We start from the raw sequence: 9,970 nt of genomic DNA on the forward strand, positions 1-9,970 counted from the left end.
CCCCAATGCTAGACCTGCCATCTCCTCCCCTGGAGGACCCGCCCCAGCACCTAGCCGCAGTGTGCCCTCCACGACCACAGTTGGTGCAAGGGCCGGGTCCCCGTGGGCTCCTCCTCCTCCTTTCCCTAGCGCCAGCACCCCCGAGCTCCATAGGACTCGGCTCGGAGGCGCTGGAGAGTGGAATGGGCGAACCCCCCCCTCCGGGACGCCCACGGGTGGCGAGCAGGGTATCCAGCCGGATGGCCATGTCGACCAGTTGGTCGAAAGTTAACGACGTGTCCCTGCACGCCAACTCTCGCTGGACGTCCTCTCGGAGGCTGCAGCGGAAATGGTCAATATGGGCCCGCTCATTCCACCCTGCATCAGCCGCTAGGGTCCGGAACTCTAAGGCAAAGTCCTGTGCGCTCCTCATCCCCTGTCGGAGGTAGAACAGACGTTCCCCCGCCGCCTTCCCTTCTGGTGGATGGTCGAATACAGCACGGAAGCGGCGGGAGAACTCCGCATAGTTCGTGGTTGCGGCGTCCATTCTCCTCCACTCGGCGTTGGCCCACTCCAACGCCTTGCCGGTGAGACAGGAGATGAGGGCTGAGACGCTCTCGTGTCCCGAGGGCGCCGGGTGTACGGTGGCGAGGTAGAGCTCCATCTGCAGCAGGAACCCTTGACACCCGGCGGTGGAGCCGTCGTACGCCCTCGGGAGCGAGAGCCGAATCCCACTGGGTTCCGGAGATGAAACCGGAGGGCTGACCGCTGGAGCTGGGTCGGTGGTTGGAGGTGTGGGCACCCCGCTGGTCTCCCATCGGTGTAGAGTGTTCATCACCCTCTCCAGGGCGTGACAGACCTGGTTCATTCGGTCCTCCTGACCACGAAGACGTTTGTCCATATCGGCGGTCGGCGCGGTCGCTCCTGCTGATTCCATTGTGATGCGTGATTCTGTCAGAGTGGTGTGTGTAGGTGAGTGGAAGGAATCAAGCGCAGGACCCAGGATGACTCAACCGTCTTTAGTAATGTTCCCAAAGCAACGAGAACAAGGAGTCGCCAACCCAACCGGGTGGCGCACACAATTACGCACAAAACACACAGTGCGTCAAAACAAGAAAAGCGCACGCAGTGCGAGCTCTCGGGAAAACACAACGAGAGAATAATATAAACTTCACAGAGGCAGGCTGACAATGAACAATCACGCATAACACCTGACCCAAACAAACAAACTAAATAAGGGGAACAATCAAGACACAAATAAGGGACAGGTGTTATGAACAGACAAAACCAAAAGAACAAGAAACATCGAACGGTGGCAGCTAGTACTCCGGAGACGACGACCGCCGAAGTCCGCCCGAACAAGGAAGAGGAGCAGCCTCGGCCGAAACCGTGACAATATGCCTAAAACCTTAATTTAACCTAAACCCTTAATTTAACCTACATTGCCATTAGGGGCAACGGTGAGCACTATTACCATCAAGTATGCTTGGACTTTCCTAGCGTGTTGTGGATGGGGATAGTTGAGGGGTGTGACACCACAGACTGTATTAGAGGGTTGTGTGTTAAATCCCAGTGATGAGCAGTGCAGTGTAGCTCAGCTGGTAGAGCACGGCGCTTGTAACGCTAAGGTAGTGGGTTCGATCCCCGGGATCACCCATACACAAAAAAAAAATGTATGCACGCATGACTGTAAGTCGCTTTGGATAAAAGCGTCTGCTAAATGGCATATTATTATTATTATTATAGTGTAAACAAAATGTTTAATTTTGCAGTGAGAGCTTGTTGCTCTGTAGTCACACACGACAAAAACAGAGGATCCTCTGGAAAATATTGAACTTGCAATTCTGTCAAGAATGTTTAGTGCTGAATCAGTTGATCAAAAGTATGGGGTGCCTTGTTAGAGGCAGGGGCATCCACCAACCCCTGAACCCTGAACCATGACTCACCACAGGCGACAGCAGCTGTCAGGGGTCAGAGAGGAGAAAAACCATCAACCACAGCACACACACACACACACACACATGCACTCAGCACAAACGCCTCCCCATCCCAACCTCAACTCACACCGCACACCACAGCAGAATCCTGACATAATCACTTTCCCAGCCTGCCTGTCATGTGATTGACAGCTCCATGACGCCCAGGGTCACTGCTGTCAGCCAATCAGAACAAAGGTCAGAATAAAGGTCACCCTTTCACTATGTCCTGAGTGGCGCAGTGGTCTAAGGCACTGCAGCGCTGTGCTAGCTGTGCCACTAGAGATCCTGGTTTGAATCCAGGCTCTGTCGTAGCCGGCTGCGACCGGGAGAACCATGGGGTGGTGCACAATTGTCCCAGGGTAGGGGAGGGAATGGCCGGAAGGGTGTAGCTCAGTTGGTTGCAACGCCAGGGTTGTGGGTTCGAATCCCACGGGTGGCCAATATATAAAATAATGTATGCACTCATTAACTGTAAATTGCTCTGGATAAGTGTGTCTGGTAGAAATGTCCTGTATTTCCCTCCTCTCCCCAATGCTGTTCAGTAGAAACCTGCATGGTGGTGTTTTCCCTGCAAATTTGCAGCAGTAGATCAAGGGGAGTTGAAGGCCTGTACGAGTAGTGTGAGTTTGATTGATTTCTCATGTTGGCACATTACAGGGCCTGTGAAGCATGGCCTACATTTTCCCTTACAGGGGAAGAGTTACTGGAGAGTTAATTCAACTCAACTCCAACCTTACTGTTCCAGCTCTCACATTCACATCACATACAGTATGGGAGTGAGTGAGTGAGTGTGTGTTTGCGTGCATGCACATACGTGTGTGTTATAGTGTGTATGTGTCAGATAGGACAGAGAGGTGAATGAGAGGGTCTATTTAAACCAACCAGGGGCTCAGAGCCAATAAGAGAGCATATTTCATAAGTGGCTATGGAACCACTTAATTACTGTTTCCTTCACGTTCCAAAACCAGTGTCAAGGGCACCTATATTTGGGAAACCTAATTGGGATACCTCCCGTCTCCCGAGTGGCGCAGTGGTCTAAGGCACTGCATCGCAGTGCTAGCTGTGCCACTAGAGATCCTGTTTCGAATCCAGGCTCTGTCGTAGCCGGCCGCGACCGGGAGACCCATGGGGCGGCGCACAATTGGCCCAGCGTCATCCAGGGTATGGGAGGGAATGGCCGGCAGGGATGTAGCTCAGTTGGTAGAGCATGGCGTTTGCAACGCCAGGGTTGTGGGTTCGATTCCCACGGGGGGCCAGTATGAAAAAAATTACAAAAAATAATAATGTATGCACTCACTAACTGTAAGTCGCTCTGGATAAGAGCGTCTGCTAAATGACGTAAATGTAAATACCTATTGGGGCTTACTTGTCTTTTTGTCAAGCCAAACTTTTTGTGGAAGGTATTACGTAGCGCACAGATCCCCTCACGCACTCAACGTCATCGAGATACATCGAGTTTCTTTGTAGGCCTATTTGGTGGGGAAGCTGTGAAGCCAGCTGTATAGCCTATTGCCTATTTCTGTTTATGTGTCTTTTAATAAAGAATGTGAAACAATGTTGTGTCTGTTTGCGGCTTTTTATTAAATCATGCATAGCTGTTCATTATATGGGCTAAAATAAATGTGTTCCTATTGGCAGAATATTATCTATAGGCTATAGCATACAGAATCTTTATCTGTTCTGAAAATAGAACATTTCATGTGAAAAAAAAGTATCTGGTAAAAGGCTGGGATATGGACTTAAAAAAAAAAAATTAAAGACTCTTTGTCACATGACTATAGAAATGGAAACATTGTGATTTTAGAGACACAAAGTAACAATAGCCTATGATATACCCCGTAAAAAAATTAATATATATACACTACCGGTCAAAAGTTTTAGAACACCTACTCATTCAGGGGTTTTTCTTTATTTTTTACTATTTTCTACATTGTTGAATAAAAGTGAAGACATCAAAACTATGAAATAACACATATGGAATTATGTAGTAAACAACAAAGTGTTAAACAAATCAAAATATATTTTATATTCTTCAAATAGCCACCCTTGATGACAGCTTTGCACACTCTTTGCATTCTCTCAACCAGCTTCACCTGGAATGATTTTCCAATAGTCCCACATACGCTGAGCACTTGTTGGCTGCTTTTCCTTCACTCTGTGGTCCGACTCATCCCAAACCATCTCAATTTGGTTGAGGTCGGGGGATTGTGGAGGCCAGGTGAACTGATGCAGCACTCCATCACTCTCCTTCTTGGTAAAATAGCCCTTACACAGCCTGGAGGTGTATTGGGTCATTGTCCTGTTGAAAAACAAATGATAGTCCCACTAAACCCAAACTAGATGGGATGGCGTATCACTGCAGAATGCTGTGGTAGCCATGCTGGTTAAGTGTGCCTTGAATTCTAAATAAATAACTGACAGTGTCACCAGCAAAGCACCCCCACACCATAACACCTCCTCCTCCTTGCTTTACGGTGGGAACCACACATGTGGAGATCATCCGTTCACCCACACCGCATCTCACAAAGACACATCGGTTGGAACCAAAAATCTCAAATTTGGACTCCAGACCAAAGGACAAATTTCCACCGGTCTAATGTCCACTGCTCGTGTTTCTTGGCCCAAGCAAGTCTCTTCTTATTATTGGTGTCCTTTAGTAGTGGTTTCTTTGCAGCAATTCGACCATGAAGGCCTGATTCACAGTCTCATCTGAACAGTTGATGTTGAGATGTGTCTGTTACTTGAGCTCTGTGAAGCATTTATTTGGGCTGCAATTTATGTGGCTGTTAACTCTAATTAACATTTATTTGGTCTTCCATTCCTGTGGCGGTCCTCATGAGAGCCAGTCTCATCATAGCACTTGATGGTTTTTGCGACTGCACTTGAAGAAACTTTCAGTATTGACTGACCTTCATGTAGTTTCTCTTTGCTTATTTGAGCTGTTCTTGCCATAATATGGACTTGGTCTTTTACCAAATAGGGATATCTTCTGTATACTACCCCTACCTTGTCACAACACAACTGATTGGCTCAAACGCAGGAAAGGAAAGAAATTCCACAAATTAACTTTTAAGAATGCACACCTGTTAATTGAAATGTATTCCAGGTGACTACCTCATGAAGCTGGTTGAGAGAATGCCAATAGTGTGCAAAGCTGTCATCAAGGCGAAGGGTGGCTATTTGAAGAATCTCAAATATAAAATATATTTTTATTTGTTTAACACTTTTTTGGTTACTACATGATACCATATGTGTTATTTCATAGTTTTGATGTCTTCACTATTATTCTACAATGTAGAAAATAGTAAAAATAAAGAATAACCCTTGAATGAGTAGGTGTTCTAAAACTTTTGACCGGTAGTATGTGTATATATATAAAAATAAAAAATACATAGACAAAAATAAAACTTTCGGCTGGCAAGGACACTCAGGTGAAGCCATTGAATAAAATGAATTACAAGCAAATAAAGCTTTTTAGCTTTTGAACCTGTTTTAAAAATGCTATAGGCCTACATTTTTAGTCTGTATAGTTTGGACTATCCTTTTTGTAATGTATGAGACATCAAAACATTCCAGAAAAACATGGTGTGCTATCACAACAGCTGTTCACTTTACTGTCATTTGGAGAGAAAAAAAATCTGAACCAGCTGATGATTGGTGAAACAGGGTTCAAGTTCAATGTCTAATTTCACAGATAAATGGTTATTATATTGATAGGCAAACAACACTCAACACTGCCATTAATACAAGGAACAAAAAGTGTTTTATGTCACCCAATTTTGGACAAGTAAAATGTTATTACAATGTATTAAAATCTTACATTCCCATGACGCTCAAAAATTGTTGTAGTTTTAGGGGTTCATACTTAAATGTCAAATAATAATAGCCACACAAACTAAAGAAGACTATTTTAGTATTTTATTAACTTAAGATTCTTGCCAAGACAGGCAGACAGTCTAGACAGACAAATAGTACAGTAGGCTATACATTGCACAAGGAGAGTATGGGCTATTTTAAGAAATTTAAGAGAATGAATGTCCAGCAATCTAATTGTAAGTCGTTCATATGCTAATAATCCAAATATTCTGCTTAAAAACATCTTACACTGCTACCTTCAGCATTCATTATTCTTAGAGTTCAGAACAAACAACAGGGAGGTCATCAGAGTTTCATAACATTTGGGGCTCTGCCCTGAAGACCAGGGGCTGACAGGGGACACACAAATCATCATATTTGTGGTTCTGAGAGAAAATTGGCCTTTTCTAAATTAATTTCTTGCAATTGTACGTCATTTCACGACTGGAGACATTACATTAATACCACACAAATAACCAAAGTGACAAGATACTCTGACATTGACATACTGAGATCAACAATAGGGCGGCAGGTAGCTTAGTGGGTAAGAGCATTGTGCCAGTAACCGAAAGATCGCTAGTTCTAATCCCCGAGCCGACTAGGTGAAAAATCTGTCGATGTGCCCTTAAGCAAGGCACTTAACCCTAATTGCTCCTGTAAGTCGCTCTGGAGGAGGTGGTCTGGAAAATGGCTGACGGAGTTGATCACATCGACATCTACGCCGATGTTGAAGAGGATTTCAACCAGGAATCAGACTACCCTGTCCATGACCAGATAGACTTGTATGACGATGTTATCTCTCCTTCAGCCAATAACGGAGACGCACCTGAGGACTGGGACTACCTGGACAACCTACCCCCACCTGCTGGCTCCGAGGTGAACAAGAGCACCCCTCCCAACGTGGATTACACGTACGCTGGCAAGAGGATCGCCCTGTATAAAGACAATCTCACATGGTGGACAACAGACTAAGATTTGACAGACGCCATTGGATCAATAGGCATTAAGGACCTGCTAGAGATCAAGTTCTTTGACAACAGAGCCACCGGCCAGAATAAAGGGTTTGCCTTGGTGTGCGTGGGCTCAGATGCGTCCTCCAGGAAGCTACTGGACCTGCTGTCTAAACGGGAGCTACACGGACAGAACCCCATCGTTATCTCCTGCAACAAACTGTCCCTCAGCCAGTTCGAGATGCAGTCTTGGAAAATCCCAGGTACATCGGCTGGGCAGATGTCTGGCAATGGGAAGGCGGGACCCCCCACCTTGGGCCCCCGCGGTGGCTTCCCCATGGTCCGGGGCCGCTTCCCTGGCCCCGGAGGAGACCGATTCCCTGGGCCCATCGGACCCGGAGGTCCACCGCCACACTTCCCAGGGTCAGGGATGAGACCACCTGAACTCATTAACCATAGACACCAAGAAGGCCACCTGATGGATATGAATTTGAATTGCTTCCCGCCGGGACGTGATGGGAATTGGCGACCCCCTCCTGGCCCCCTAGGTCCCCCCGGCCCTCTAGGCCCCCCTCCCCCAGGACAGGGCCTGCCCCCTCCCATGTAAGGCCCCCCACCCCCAGTCATGTTCTCTGGCCAGTTCGGCCAGCCCCCCATGGGTCCTCTCCCCCCTGGCCCTCCCCCACACGGCTTCGGCCCTCCTCCGAACTTTGAGTAAATCATGAACCGGAACCGAGCCATTTCCAGCAGCGCTATCTCTAGGGCGGTGTCAGACGCTAGCGCAGCTGACTATGGCAGTGCGATAGAGACTCTGATGACATAGTCTCTATCGCACTATCGCACCATCTCTCTAATCAAGTAGTCTAAGGTGTCGGCTGATGACTGCTGCAAAGTTCTCATCAGCTCTCTACAGAACTGTCTCCACGGCATCGAGAACAAGTCCTACGGCTCTGCCTCCAGACGCGAGAGGTCGAGGGAGCGAGACCACAGCCGATCCCGGGAGAAGAGCCATCGCCACAAGTCCCGTAGCCGCGACCGCCACGAGGACTACTACCGCGAACGCAGCCGGGAGCGAGAACGCGAACGCGAACGCGAAAGAGTACCGGCACCGCCGGAGTACAGGCACCGCTAGAGGAGCCTACGGAAGAGGACAGTACAATAGTTTTTTATTTTTTTGCCATGAGTATGATTTTAAAGAACTCTACTTATAGCCTTACACAGCTGTGAGCGATTCCCATGTAGTCAGTCCCCTGGTAACCATGGAGACAGACAGAGGGGGGGACGCCGCGTCACAACCAGCAGGCCCTACTTCAGGATCGCCTTGTCAACTCGTCCCCCCCTCTGTCTGTGGCACTCACTTATCCAAGGTCCTGGTGACGTCCCTGACAAGCAATGCAACCTGAATTTATCCTCTGTGCTTTGAAAATATATCCTGGTGCATGTAGGCTACACCTACAGACGGGAACGACAAAGTGCAAATAAGTATTTCTGGAAGTGCAGTCACACAACACCAGAGCTGTTGCCAGATAATTTAATGTCAATTTCTCTACCATAAGCCGCCTCCAACGTCATTCCAGAGAATTTGGCAGTATGTAAAACTGGCCTTAAAACCGCAGACCATGTGTAACCACGCCAGCCGAGGATCTCCACATCCGGCTTTTCACCTGTGGGATCGCCTGAGACCAGCCACCCGGACAGCTGATGAAACTGTGGGTTTACACAACTGAAGAATTACTGCACAATCTGTCAGAAACCATCTCAGGGAAGCTCATCTGCGTGCTTGTCGTCCTCACCAGGGTCTTGATCTGACTAAAGTTTGATGTCGTAACTGACTTCAGTGAATCCCGGTTTCAACTGTACCGGCGTCGAATAGGCGAGCGATTTGCTGATTTCAACATTGTGAACAGAGCGCCCCATGGTGGCGGTGGGGTTATGGTATGGGCAGGCATAAGCTACGGACAACGAACACACTTGCATTTTATCGATGGCAATTTGAATGCACAGAGATACCGTGACGAGATCCTGAGGCTCATTGTCGTGCCATTCATCCGCCACCATCACTTCATGTTTCAGCATGATAATGCACGGCCCCATATTGCAAGGACGTGTACACAATTCCTGGAAGCTGAAAATGTCCCAGGTCTTCCATGGCCTGAATACGCACCAGACATGTCACCCATTGAGCATGTTTGGGAAGCTCTGAATGTACAGCGTGTTCCAGTTCCTACCAATGTCTGGTAAACTCGACATATTGTGGTGGATGAAAGAGTAGCGGAGGAAGGAGTTTGTTTCTGTTGCAGTTTTCGTAGTAAAGAATTACATGTTGTAGTGATGCTTTGCCTGTTGGGATACCTATAACAGCGTCTCTCTCAGTCTTTCCACTCTCTCTCCTCTCACTCTCTCTTCCTCTATCCTTCTCTCTCTATTTGTTCCTCTCCCTCCAACCGTCTCTCTCTCTGACTGAATTTCTCCTTCCTTCCATCCCTCTTTCACTCCCTGCTTCTCTTTCTCAGTCTGTTTCTCTCCCTCCATCTCTCACTCTCTCTATCTATCTGTCTGTCTCTCTCACTTCATCTCTCTCTGGCTGTGGATATGAGTCATAGAGCAACAGCAGAAGGGAGTGAATAAAACAAAAGGTAACAGACAAGATGGCGGAAGACAGCACAGTGGTGTTTTGGAAAAATCTTTCCTTCGGCCTTTCCTTGCGGAGATTAGTAATCTAATATGATCAAATTGGTAAAAGAAATACGAAGAAACAGTACTTGCTAACTCCTGTCATACTTTATTTGATTAGTGTTCGCTACATGGGATGAGAGCTCTTTTATACTCAGTGTGTGTGTGTGTGTGTGTGTGTGTGTGTGTGTGTGTGTGTTTAATACAAAGAGATCCCCAGTATGCACACTGTGAAGAGTTGTACAGCATCAGCAGAAAGTCTTTGGACCCCAACACCTCCCATTTCCATATCCAATCTCATTCAGTCTTATTGCCGCCTGCTGCACATTTTGCACAGAGGGCTAAACAGAGGCCTTCACAGAGGGCTACAGAAACATCCAAGTACATAGAACTACAGCATAAACACAAGGGTCTTAAAATACATTGACTTCAATGACAGTCAGAGAGAGAGGTAGAGAGAGAGAGAGAGAGAGAGAGAGAGAGAGAGAGAGAGAGAGAGAGAGAGAGAGAGAGAGAGAGAGAGAGAGAGAGAGA

The 9,970-nt window shown here is 47.3% G+C and overlaps 1 pseudogene across 1 annotated transcript; it reads left to right on the forward strand.

Annotated features, from left to right (window-relative positions):
* The first annotated feature begins 6,486 nt into the window (after positions 1-6,486).
* LOC311115007 (cleavage and polyadenylation specificity factor subunit 6-like) lies at positions 6,487-7,481 on the forward strand (annotated as a pseudogene). Its single transcript has one exon. The product of its transcript is annotated as a cleavage and polyadenylation specificity factor subunit 6-like (transcript).
* The last annotated feature ends 2,489 nt before the right edge of the window (positions 7,482-9,970 follow it).

Source organism: Coregonus lavaretus (genome assembly GCF_964263955.1).
Source record: "Coregonus lavaretus genome assembly, contig: HAP1_SCAFFOLD_2253, whole genome shotgun sequence".
Classification (NCBI taxonomy): Eukaryota; Metazoa; Chordata; class Actinopteri; order Salmoniformes; family Salmonidae; genus Coregonus; species Coregonus lavaretus.